Source organism: Tachyglossus aculeatus, chromosome 10 (genome assembly GCF_015852505.1).
Source record: "Tachyglossus aculeatus isolate mTacAcu1 chromosome 10, mTacAcu1.pri, whole genome shotgun sequence".
NCBI lineage: Eukaryota > Metazoa > Chordata > Mammalia > Monotremata > Tachyglossidae > Tachyglossus > Tachyglossus aculeatus.
In genome coordinates, this window is record NC_052075.1 from 8,756,408 (window position 1) to 8,769,920 (window position 13,513).

Genomic DNA, 13,513 nt, shown 5'->3' on the forward strand with positions numbered 1-13,513 from the left:
TGCTCATGTTTAATATTGAGCCATTAACTGTGCCTGGAGACTTGGGTACCACTTAATAAGCCCTTAATTAAACTGCCCACAGTAGCACCTCCCTTCTCATTAGTGCTTCCTCTACAAAACAATAGGGCTTATTTTAGGGGAGAAAATTCTGCCCTTATAGTTTTCAATAACAAAATAATTATTGCAGGCAGAAAGTATCATCCAAGTTGTGACTGGTACTTGCCTTTGAATTCTGGAAGAGTAATCCCTCTAGACTGTGAGCTCACTGTGGGAAGGAATTGTCTCTCTTTATTGCTATGTTGTACTTTCCCAAGCATTAAGTACAGTGCTCTACACACAGTAAGCGCTCAGTAAATAAGATTGAATGAATGAATAATATCCTTGTGTACAATACGAAATGACTGCTTTACAATTGTTGGATAAACTTCTATTACTGGGCCATGTTAAAAATTTGAATTTTTATCTCTTCCACAGACAGAATCTCAGAGACAGACATAGTACTTAAAAACACGGCTTCTCTATTCCCGACACTGTTTTTTTCATTGTCTTTTTTACTTCCCTCATCCAGACTTTCTGGGAGAGCCACAGATAGTACAACGTCTCATTTCCTGCAGAATTCCCAAGAGAGTTGAAGTAGAATTAAAGTTAGTCACTGAATCGAGTATCCGAGTCCATGTTTCCCTCAGGAGAAAAAGGGCTGAAAGAGTTTGTTAGGAAAGAGTCATGTGAGCATTCTTGTAGTTCAGCCAACCACTGGGGAAATGTAGGGGAGAGTCAAAGGTCAGTATAATCAGTTTGATTCACCAACCAGTCCCCCAACAACCAAACAAGAGTTAAGGGCATACTCATAATGGCCACGCTCAACAATCTCAAGGAACTACTTGCCCCTGGATGTTGGTGGCCTAGTGCTAAGAAACGACATTGTCTAGTGTATAGCGCACAGCCCTGGGAGTCAGAAGGACCGGTTTCTAATCCCTACTCTGCCACTTGTCTATTACGTGACCTTGAACAAATCACTTTACGTCTCTGTGCTTCAGTTACCTTGTCTGTAAAAATGGAAGTTAAGACCATGAGCCCATGTGGGACATGGACAATGTCCAACCTGATTAGCTTGTATCTTCCCCAGAGGTTAGTACAGTGGCCTGGCACATAGGAAAAACTTTAAAAATAGCATAAAAAAGACTGCATTTCCCTGGACATTAGTGGCCAGCAGCACAAGTAAGCCAAAGTCTGCTGGAGGTCAGGATGGGGGAATGGTTACTAAAAGTCACACAGAAAAACTCCCACTGCCTTTACTCAAGTGTTTAGAACAATGCTCTGCACATAGTAATTAATAAGTACCAGTGATTGATTGATGGATTTTTGCTTCCAATACTCACTCTAGGGTGAATGAGGGACTTTATGGAATAGTCTATGAAGCATGTAAGTGTCATTTTTCATTCCTGGGTGATTTATACAAGTTTTGTTTTGCCTGTGTGTGGTAGAAGGGGCTTTCTTTTTTTCTCTTTTGCTGCAGGAAATAGACATTTTTAAGTGGTTCACAATTGTCAAACAACAGTGTTGGTTTCAAATTTGTTGTACTGGGAGTCATGAAAGTTTTAGAAGGCCTGAAAATACCCTAAATCCAAAAAAGAAAACTAAGATGCCGGGAAGTCTAATCCTAATAACATACACCCAGGTCAGGATTAAAACAGAGGATTCTTTGAGGGTTTTCCCAGCAGCAGAGGTATCATGAAAATGGCGGCAGGCCAAATTAACGCCATCAGCTCTGCTGGAATGCCCCCCACCACCCCAAGGGGACATAATGGATGACACCTTCAGATTTCTGACCCCTTCTGTCTCCTGACATTTGCCTATTTGAGACTACCACCTGCTCAGACACCTTAAGCAGTTACATCTAGCGGAGCAGTGGCCACTTCAGGGGATGCTATGGTGCTGCGATACAACAGACCCAATCAGGAGGCACTCAAGTACTTAGAGACATACCTGAAAGTCATCAACTACTATTTAATGAGGGCCCATGGTTTCATCGAGATAGACATAACAGCAGGTGATATCAAGGCCATTTACTGAATGCCTAAAAATAACAACTGCTAACCAAATATCTCAGTAATAATAACTACAGTATGAATATTAATAATGATACTAACTACATACAGTATAATACTAATAGCAGTATTATTATTGTGATATTTGTTAAGCACTCACTAAGTACTGAGGTAGATAGTTGCAATCACATCAACAGCAGTGTCTGTCCCACATGAGGCTACCAAGGATTGAATCCTCATTTTACATATGAGAAAACTGAGGCACAGGGAAGTGAAGTGACTTGTCCAAGGTCACACAGAAAGGAAGAGCAGGTCTGGGATTGGAACTCAATTCCTCTGACTCTCAGATCCAGCGCTTAGAACAGTGCTTGCCGTATAGTAAGCGCTTAACAAATACCAACATTATTATTATTATTATCTATGCTCTTCCCACTAGGCCATGCTGCTTCTGAAAAGCACTACCAGGCATTGAGGGGAGTAAACCAGAAAAAAAAGAGAGAACAAGGCTTCAGGGATACTACCTTCTCTCTTCCCCGATTAAATTGTAAACACCCGAATCAATCAAATTTGAGGGCTAACTATGTGCAGAGCACTTATTAAGGACTTGGGCGAATACAACAGAACACATACATTCCCTGCCTATAATGAGCTTACAGTCTAGTTTACAAACTTCAGCATACAAACTGCAAGTGACAGTGTCATAAGAACTACAACAGCTTATAGACAATCAAAGAAATTTATAAAATTACACTTAAGGATCGAAGTGTCTGGTGATGGCATTTTGCAAAAAGAAATATTGGAGAAGAAACAAATGAGGAGATAAGCACCCCAGCATCATTATTTCAGTGGTGGCTCCACAGATAGTTAGGTTTGTCCTTTCCTGCACAAAACTCTTGGTTTGTAAGTCTCTCCGCTATGCTGGAAAAAGCTGGCAGTGGCCCTCTGTGAGCTCTTTGTGAGCAGGGATTGTCACTCTTCATTGCTGTATTGTACTTTCCCAAGTGCTTAGAACAGGGCTCTGCACACAGTAAATGCTTAATAAATATGATTAAATGAATGGATGAATGAATGGATGTGCTTGAGAACTTACCCTGTGAATTTTTATAAAAGCATTTCATTGGGAAAATACAATGGAATAGTTTTAAATGAAAAGGGAGTTCCTGCCACCTCTTATTCAGATTTCTTCATGCCAACACGTTATCTTATCTTATTAAAGAGCCTTATGCCTGCTGTACCATCTGGGCTACCAGCTGGTATAATGTTCCAAATAGATCTCTTCAGTTGTGGTATACTGATTCAATTTTCACCTAAGAATCAATTGCAGCTAGTCTGAAATATAAAGAATCAAAATTGGCTTGGCACTGGGAATCCAGGTGATTTGACATTGATAATGAAGGTTCTAATCTCTTGCTTGTGTTTCTTGAGACTCTGCTTTCCCTTCCAAGCCCAAATGATGATAGCAACAATGGGATATTTGTGCTTTCACACCCAAATGAAGCCGCTAAGGCAAAATTGCTCTTAATGGCAGCAAATACAGGAGTTGTAATTGTGGTGTTAGGAGAGATTCTAACAGAGTGATCTGAACAATGGGAAGCTAGGAAAATGAACTTTGGTGACATGGCTGATTCAGGTGATCTGTGTAAAATTCTGTCAGCTTCCCTCCAGGACATTCTGAAATGCAAAAACAAATGTAAAAAATACACCCTGAAATAATAATAATAATAATGAGATTTGTAAAGTACTTACTATGTGCCAAGCACTGTTCCAAGTGCTGGTAGATACAGGGTAATCAGGTTGCCCCACGTGGGGCTCCCACTTTTAATCCCCATTTTAAAGATGAGGTAACTGAGGCACAGAGAGGTTACGTGACTTGCCCAAGGTCACACAGCAGACAAGTGGAAGAGCAGGATTAGAACCCAGGACTTCTGACTCCCAGCCCGGGCTCTTTCCACTAAGCCATGCTGCTTCTCTTACTCTTAATTAAAAATGATCAACTAAGGTTCAAAGTGGTGACTGGAAAGAGGATTTAATAGGAGTTATCAAGTCATAAAGCCCACAAATGATGTTTCATACATGAAAGGATTAATATATGCTCTTTACACTTTGGGACTCTAGCCATGCATTTCTCAATCAGGATTGTTCATACCCATCACAGACAGCAGAAAGGGAGATAAAAGGGTTTGGTCCTTTGTTGTCATCAATTTAAAAACAAAGCGGTAGCAGGAAAGGGCAAATTGATTAAAACCATTTGTCTATCTTTTAGGCAACAGTCTTGCTAATGTTCCAGATGGCAATAGTTTGGGTGACAGTTACCAGAAGGACTTGCTTGAGAATTTGAAAATCTAGGTCAGGTCACCCCTGATCCGTATTGAAGAGGGTTTAAAAACCCTTGTTCCGTTCATCCTCTCGGGATTAGGGAACAATAGTCATTAAGTATTTTAATAAATTATTACTTTTTTTAAAAAAAAGTATTTGTCAAGCACTATGTGCCAGGCACTGTACTAAGCACTGGGTTAGATGCAAGCTAATCAGGTTGGGCACTGTCCATTTCCTACATGGGCCCCACAGGCTTAACCCCCATTTTACAGATGAGGTTAACCAGCACAGAGAGCTTGCCCAATGTCACACAACAGATAAGTGGTGAAGCTAGGATTAGAACCCAGGTTGTTCTTATTCCCAGGCCCTCGCTCTATCCACTAGGCCATACTGCTTCCCAATTACTAATAGTAATATGGGATTCGAGGATTGCCCACTGGTGATAGTTTGTAATTTAGTATGATGGCTATTAAGTATAGTAAATGAAAATTTCAAGTTATATTTATTCTCTACACATACTTCCTAATGACCTTGACATTTTGTCATGCTCACATTTTCTTTGAAAGATGGCTATAGGCCCTTAGGTGCCTTCATTGGGTGGTTCCTGTTTGCTACTGAAATTTGTGATAGACGGAACCTGAATACATGACTGTTGATTGCCCAGTATACTCTACCCTTTGTTACAGTTGTTGATAAGGCTCTGGAAAGGGCAGGAGTCTCAGAACCATTGGCCCAGAGAGGGGTCAAGGAGTAGTGAGGGAAAATGGGAAAGGAGGAGGAGATGAGAGAGATAGAGAGAATTCATTTAACCATTCATTCAATCATATTTACTGAGTGCTTACTGTGTGCAAAGCACTGTGCCAATCAATCATATTGACCACTTACTGTGTGCAAAGCACTGTACTAAGCACTTCAGAGAGTACACTTTAACAATAAATGGACACATTCCCTGCTCACAACTTACAGTCTAGAGACAAACACTCTCCCATCTGGGCTTAGAAAGGCTCATTGCTTATAGTCTCGACCTGGAAGGAAGAATCATGCATACAGGACCGGATTTTCCCCAGTGTTTGAGCCAAGCCCTCAATGTTAGACAATGAGGGAGGCGTAGAAAATGTTGTAGTCAAGAAAAGGTTGGGATCTCAAATGATCAAAGAACACCTGGCGACCATAATTACAATCTCAATTCCTAAATGGTTCAGATGGCAGAGACTCTGTGTATTCTATTCTCCAGGATTAGAGAGAGTACCAGATAAAAGCACCCCTGCTCCGATTTAGAATCTACCCTGGAATGTTCTTGTTTGGGTTTAACCACCACAGTTTAAATTGATTAAGGAAATCAGAGCTGTGAGTAAAAAAAAAGGCAAAGACATTTCTATATTCTGGAATGTAAATAAATCATCTTTTCTCTGAATTCTAGCAACTTGAGGCAATGCTGATAAACATGATATACATTCAAAGACATTTCTGGGAAACACCGAACCTCTATTTTCAGACATTTGGATCTAGGAGTCCCTGTATCATGAACTTGTGAACAATCATTGCAATTAAGAGGAACGGAAAAAGCAAGAAGAATCTTCCTAATAGTCTTCCAGCCAAAAATTCCCTGGAAAATCCCGTAGATCTATTACACATGATTAGACCTCCTGAAGCACTATAATGATTGCATCTTTCACTCTCAAACCCTCAAAATTCATTGATGCATTTTCTTGCAAGGCACTAAACAACCAGTGGGCATACACTTCAGTAAACAAAGTTTGGGCAGCTCTGGAAATTAGATCTTTACCTCAAGCACCAATTTTTAAAACAAGACAGTCAGAACTAGCATTTAATCTTCAATGCTCATTTTATTTAGCAGTTTAAACTACTGGAGCAAGGCCCAGATGGAAAGCAGCAAGATAGTCGAAGATTGATAATGCTATCTAAATGCCCCATGAATAGAAAAGTCCTCTCACTAAACATCTGAATTGCTTTACCCTATTAGTTTTGATGGATTAGAAAATTGTAAAAAGAAACAGCTCTAGCTGGAAGACATCAGAAGAGTAGAAAGACTGGAGCAAGATCCAGTGAACTTGAACTTTAACAGCTGACATTAAAAAAAAAATGTATGCTGTGTACAAGCTACTGATTTCTTAAAAGTGGGGCTTGAATACTTAATGAAATCTAATTTATTTTTACAGCATACCTGAGCAAGGGATTGTAGTTACAAAGCATCAGATCAGGTAAGTGAAAAGTTAGAAACATTACTTTGGTTCCCTGATGTTATTAAATAGGAGAATTAGGCCGGGGTTCTGTTTTTCTTACATATCCTTCATACTGCCAGCCTCACTTATCTCAAACTCTGCTCACCAGAAGTTGGTTCTGATTGTACCTCTATTTGTACCATGTAGGTAAAAATGAAGGACACGTATATGCTTAATAGAATATCATTCTAATAATAATTTTCTAGCCAAGCATTTTAAATGGTATCTGTTAAGTGCTTACTACATGTCAAGCACTGTTCTAAGCACTGGAGTAGATACAAGGAAATCAGGAGAAAGACTGTGCCTAGAGCAGAAAGCATGGGGAATCTGAAGACCTGGGTTCTGATCCCAGCTCTACCACTTTTCCACTGTGTGACCTTGGACTTCTCTGTGACTCAGTTACCTCATTTGTAAAATGGGGGTTAAGACTGTGAAACCCATGTGGGACATGGACTGTGTCCAACCTCATTATCTTGTACCTAACTCACTGTTCAGTAGTTTCTGGTACTGTACTTCCCAGGGTAAGTGCTTAAATACACAGTTTTAGTACTGAATTCCCATTTTACAGTTGAGGAAACTGAGACACTGAGAAGTGACTCGTCCAAGGTCCCACAGCAGACAAATTGTAGAGCTAGGAATAGAATCCAGGTCTTCTGACCCCTAGGTCCATGCTCATTCCACTAGGTCACATTGTTCCTTGCTTGTTTCTCAAAGTTGAGCCTTAATTGATTGACTGAGCCGTTCATTTACTTTTTCCCCAATTACTTGGAGCAGGGTTGTTGTCAAACAACTATGTTGTCCTCTCCCAATTGCTTAGTACAGTGCTCTGCACACAGTATGGGCTTAATAAACCTCACTGATTAATTGCTTTCCTTCAGTGTCATTAGTTTCCCAAATTGATCCACTGTGTTATAGGTACCCCTTCATTTCTTGTATAAACTTAATCTCCTGAACCATTGGTATAAATTGGTTCTTAGAAGGCTATCTTTACCTTAAGACAGTCTACAGGTTTTCTGTCCATACAGCACCATTGGTGTTTTGAAAATTAACTGTTTAATTCCATGTGTATATACTACCAAACCAAATCAACTCTTGGGCCTGAATGATCTCATTTTATTTCATTCATCAAATCTACTGGATAACTGTTAAATCTTCTCTTCATTTCATGCTGCAAGGGTAAGTCCCTCTGGGACTTCTTCACAACTCTCCCAGACAGATGGAGCAATTCAAGTGAAGCCTATCTTTCTGAAACTAGCCCTCAGTGACAAAGACTTAAGATGGAAAGAAGGTTTAATGGAAAATAAGCCGAAAAATAATGGGAAGTCCATAGACAGATGAAGTGAGGATGATTGTGTATGTGGTGAACACTTGCATGTAATCAAATTTGGTAGAAATCCAAGGGATAACTTCACTTAGCTCCTCTGCCAGATTGGAAGCTCCTTGGAGGCAGGGATTATGGTTACCAACTCTACGGTATCTCTGCAAGCACTCGGTTCAGTGCTCTGCACACAGTAAGGACTCGATCTTTTTTTTGAGCACGTACATGATGCAGAGCACTGTACTAAGAGTTTGGGAGAGTACAGTGTAACAGAGTTGGTAGATATATTCCCTGCCCACAAGGAGCTGAGAGTCTAGAATGACCAATGAATGAATGATTCATCCTCCAATGGAAGCGAAAGGGTAGTGTACCTTTCCAATTTCCTAAACTTCCAGCCACACTGTGCATGCCTCCTCTAGTTCTTCAAGGTTCTAATACGAGGCCATAACTCCTTGAACCCATATCCCCATTTCCTGAGTGTCCCCTGTTCACTAGCTTATCCTTGCCTCCAATCAGGTAAGACATTCAGAGGACCTACCAAGGGCTAAACGGGTCTGAACCCAGGACTGAAAAGAGTAGCAGCCTTACCCACATCAGGTGAACATTCCGATTATTACAAAAATCCTAGCAACTTCTAACCCACTGGGTGTGAAGTAGAGCTATTTTGAAGTCAAACAACAACTTTTAGGTTTCGTTCAGATAGGAAAAACAAAGGCCTTAACAATGTTTTGGTTCAGAAAGTCTCAGGAAAGAGTTTCCCAAAGGCCCAACTCCTTCAGATCATGGGGTCCTGTGCGGAATATAGACTGTGTCCAATCTAATTATCTTGAATGAATTCTCACATTGCTCCATGCCTTAGAAAAGTTCACATTAGCTTGAATCGCTATATCCTATTAGTGTATTTATTTACAACTAAATTACAAAAGCACAGATTAGTCACCCCCAAACTCCACAAAGGAGGGAAAATGACCTGTTGCAATTCTCTCCTGGAAGACGGAGAGAGGAGACACAAGTTATGTAAATTACATTGCATTAATTCCCCAAGTATTTGGAAGCTTCATCAGCTATTCAGCTTGCTCTATTTTTTGTTCCATGTTTTATAGCTCCATATTAAATGTCCCGTTAAAAAGAAATCACAGAGAAACAATTCTATTTAAATGGTGGGAAGCTACATTTCCCCGGCAGCATTCAGAATGACTTAGAAGTGAACAGTCAGGAGTCATACACAACAGCTTCATCCTTAATTTGTGTCATTAACTATTTGCTGTTTTCCTGAGAGAAAAGCATTAATACGTCACTGGAATGAGATGCTCGCTAGCAAGAAAAAAAAATCTTACCAGGAGCTCTGGTCTTAAATGAATGTTTTAATAATAAACAGCCAAAGAAGAACATTCTGAGTGGATGCTGGAAATGAAATCTAAAATAAGTAAAATGAACCAGACATTTACCAGCATCAGCATTATAAGTAAATTCAGTTCATCAGGATTTCCACCTGGCCCCTCAAGCCCAACCAATTTCCCAAGACATACATTACAGAGTGAAATTGCGTACATAGCCAAGAACATTTTCCACATCCAGCTTCAGTAAAAGAAACAGAACTATATGATTGAAAGGCAGCAGGGCTTCAACTCATCAAGGTTTTCTCCTTTTATTAACAAAAAGCTGGTTTAATAAACCCACTTGGTTAAGCAGAATACATCAGAGTCTGTCACCAATAGCTGTGTGATGCCCCTGGGCCTCTGGGGGTTTCTAATGAGACGGAACTTTCTTTATGCATGGGCTTTATTAATATCAAACCTAAACCCATAAAAGCAAACCAATAATCAAACAAGTCAGTGGAGTCACGGGGTACAAAATCAAATGTACTCACCAATGCCCTTTGTGAGCATAAACATTAAGGAACACAGCCCACTGTGATGCACCTCCATTTTTGATTGACTCACCCATTTTATCAAAATACAAACATTTTTATGGTATTTGTAAAGCTTTCACTATGTGTCGAGCACTGCTCTAAGCGCTGATTTACCTTTGCATTTTCCATTTTTTTTCTAATGAGATCTTTATGGTCTAAGGGTTAATGTAATAAAATAGTCAAACACAGCCATATTCACAAACACAGACTTAAACTAATTCATTCACTCGTATTTATGGAGCACTTACTGTGTGCAAAGCACTAATGAATTCAACAAGGCAATAATAGCAGACCTTACTGTGTCTTCCCATTTCTCTTAGGCTTCCAAAAACCCCTTGAAGTTATAATATATATACAATACTTTCTTGACCTAGTAATGAATTCTCCAACATCGAACAACCTGAAAAACACCCCATTATTTCATTTGGCTTTTTCTACTCTCAGACCCTATCTCCCAGCTGCGCATCCCTCACGGCAGATCCAAAAAGTCAAGTGAATGGTGGCGTGGTGTGAATGGGGGCTAGAAAAGGAAAGGAAGAAGGGCAAACTCAGAGACACCAGTGCCTTAAAGAAAATTCATCCCATTGATCACGTGTGGCTCAGTGGAAAGAGCCCAGGCTTTGGAGTCAGAGATCATGGGTTCAAATCCCAGCTCTGCCACTTGTTAGCTGTGTGACTTTGGGCAAGTCACTTCACTTCTCCAGGCCTCAGTTACCTCATCTGTAAAATGGGGATTAAGACCATGAGCCCCCCGTGGGACAACCTCATCACCTTGTAACCTCCCCAGCAATTAGAACAGTGCTTTGCACATAGTAAGCGCTTAATAAATGCCATCATTATTCTTATTATTCTATGAGGAGGCTGCTTGAGACAATTCCACAGAAAAAAAGACATCGTTTCCAATACTATAAATTAATGGGTGTTTTTTTTTTGATGTGGAGACAAAAACAATTAGTTATAATTCTCTTACCTGGATAACAAGTTAGGGACTTTAGTCCTTAAGATACAAATAGATTCTAGGGAAATATCCCTGGGATGGCACAGAGTACCCTAAAACCCAGCAAGCTTCAGATTCAGATCTCACATCCTTGATACCCTTCACGCTAAGGGCTAAATAACTGCCCTGTGATGAATAGATGAAGATAATGGAAATCAGATCCAAATAAATTGGGGCACACCTCTCTTAAAGGAGACAATATATCAACCTCGAGGTGGCATGGAGAAAGTACAGTAGAAAGAGCAAGGCCTGTGAGTCGGAGGACCTGGTTCTAATCCAAACTCCTCTACTTACCTACTGCACGTGACCTTGGGCAAGTCAATTAACATCTCTGTAAACTTTCATCATCTGTAAACTGGGGATGAAATACCTGTTCACCCTCCTCTTTAGACTATGAGCCTCATTTGGGGCAGGGGCTGTGTTTAATTTCATTATCTTTTTTTTTTAATCTACCCCAGCTCTTAGTGCAGTATATGGCACACAGTAAGCACTTTTAATATATCAATCATATTTATTGAGTATTTACTGTGCGCAGAGCACTGTACTAAGTGCTTATCATAATTAGTGTTATTAACTGAGGAACCACTGATATTTTCTATGATCACATATAGAGTAACATTATAAGATCCCGATATACGAGTATTCATCTGAGAGTGAACAATTCAAACAATACAAAGAAAATATTTTTGTATCATTCATTCATTCAATCAATTGGATTTATTGAATGCTTACTGTGTGCAGAGCACTGTACTAAGCACTTGGAAGGTACTTTTTGGCAACAAAAGGCAATTCCCACCCAACAATGGGCTCACAGTCTAGAATTCATCCATTCATTCACTCAAGCATATTTATTGAGCACTTACTGCATGCAGAGCACTGTACTAAGCATTTGGGAACTACAAATCGGCAACATATAGAGACTGTCCCTACCTAACAACGGATTCATTGTTTAGAAGGGGGAGAGACAGACAACAAAGCAAGTAGACAGACATCCACTTATTTATCTACTTATCTACTTTATTCAATATAAATAGAATTATAGATATATATGCATTATTAATAAAATCAATAGAATGATAAATATGTACGTATATTCACAAGTGCTGTGGGGTGGGGGGGTAGAAAAGAGGGAGGAAGTCATGGCATGGGGGAGGGGAAAAGGAGCAGAGGAAAAGGGTGGCTCAGTCTGGGAAGGCCTCCTGGAGGAGGTTGAGCTTTCAGTAGCATTCAGTATCCCAATTGAGGTAAAACCTGAGGCTACGTAGCATCACAAGTTACACCAGAGAATTCCTTAATGTCAAAGCAACCCCAGTACAATTCTCTCTCCATTCAATTTTAACTACTTTATGGCATTCACAATAATTCTGTGTTAAATATCCAGCACTTAGAACAGTGCTTTGCACATAGTAAGTGGTTAACAAATGCCATCATTGTGAAATATGTAAGCTTCCACTAATTCTTGCCTTCTGCATACATTAAGTGGGTGCTATAAGTATACCAAGTAGGGAAGAAGGATGGTAATTGTAATACTAATTTAGATATTTAGAGAGTTGATACTCTGGACAAAATAAACCAACTGTCCTTTAAAGACATTAATTATTGAGCAGACATTAAATGACACCCAACTAAATGATAATGACCCTACAACCACTGGATAACTAAAAGCTCTTTATTGAAAAGGAAAAAACGATACGAGGTTTGCTTCATTCACTCTCTGTAAACTTCCTCCAATTTTGTACAATTTTACGTTTCTCATTTCTGTGCAATCCACAATTTCAACAGCAGGTTGATGGAGGGGCAAAACATAGCTGACGAGTGACATCCTTCCTTATCTGAAATTTCTGAAAGGTGCACCCTGCTCAGAGAAATATGCACTTCTTCCAAAACTCAGAACTGGAAAAAAAAAATCAGCTCTCACATTTAGCATTGACTCCTATGAAAGAGTCTGTGCTTCTAGTAACTGGGAACACGCATAGCCAAGGCAGCCGCCCCATTGCTGAGCATCTTCATTCCTAAAGAGATTAAAGAGGTAGAAAAGGATTGGCTTTGAATATACAATTCTCCTTTCTACTTTGTTGGGAGCTATTTATCAGGGCAGTCAATTAAGCATAGCTTTCCAAATAACAGCAATGCAAATTTTTAATCTCTTTCTTATTTTTCATTCTGCAAAAGGCCTAACTACCATGCCTCATTTTCCTCATTTGTAAAATGGGGATCCAATATGGGTTGTCCTTTCTACATAGATTGTGAGCCCCTTATGGGACAGGGACTGTGTCTGATCTGATTATCTTGTATCTAATTGACCACTCTGAAAAATAATAATAATAATAATAATAATAATAATAATGGTATTTGTTAAGCACTTACTATGTGCAGAGCACTATTCTAAGTGCTGGGGAGGTTACAAGGTGATCAGGTTGTCCTATGGTGGGGCTCACAGTTGTTAATCCCCATTTTACAGATGAGGTAACTGAGGCCCAGAAAGGTTAAGTGACTTGCCCAAAGTCACACAGCTGACAGTTGGTGGAGCCGGGATTTGAACCCATGACCTCTGACTCCAAAGTCCATGCTCTTCCCACTGAGCCCCACTGCTTCTCTAATAATAATGATGATATTTGTTATGCATTTACTATGTTAGACGCAAGCTAACCAGGTTGGACACAGTCCTTGAAACACATA

The 13,513-nt window shown here is 39.8% G+C and overlaps 1 protein-coding gene across 3 annotated transcripts in view; it reads right to left on the reverse strand.

Moving 5' to 3' along the window:
* The window catches only part of KCNIP4 (potassium voltage-gated channel interacting protein 4), a 696,461-nt gene that overhangs the window by 618,605 nt on the left and 64,343 nt on the right, over positions 1-13,513 (reverse strand). The window lies entirely within an intron of this gene.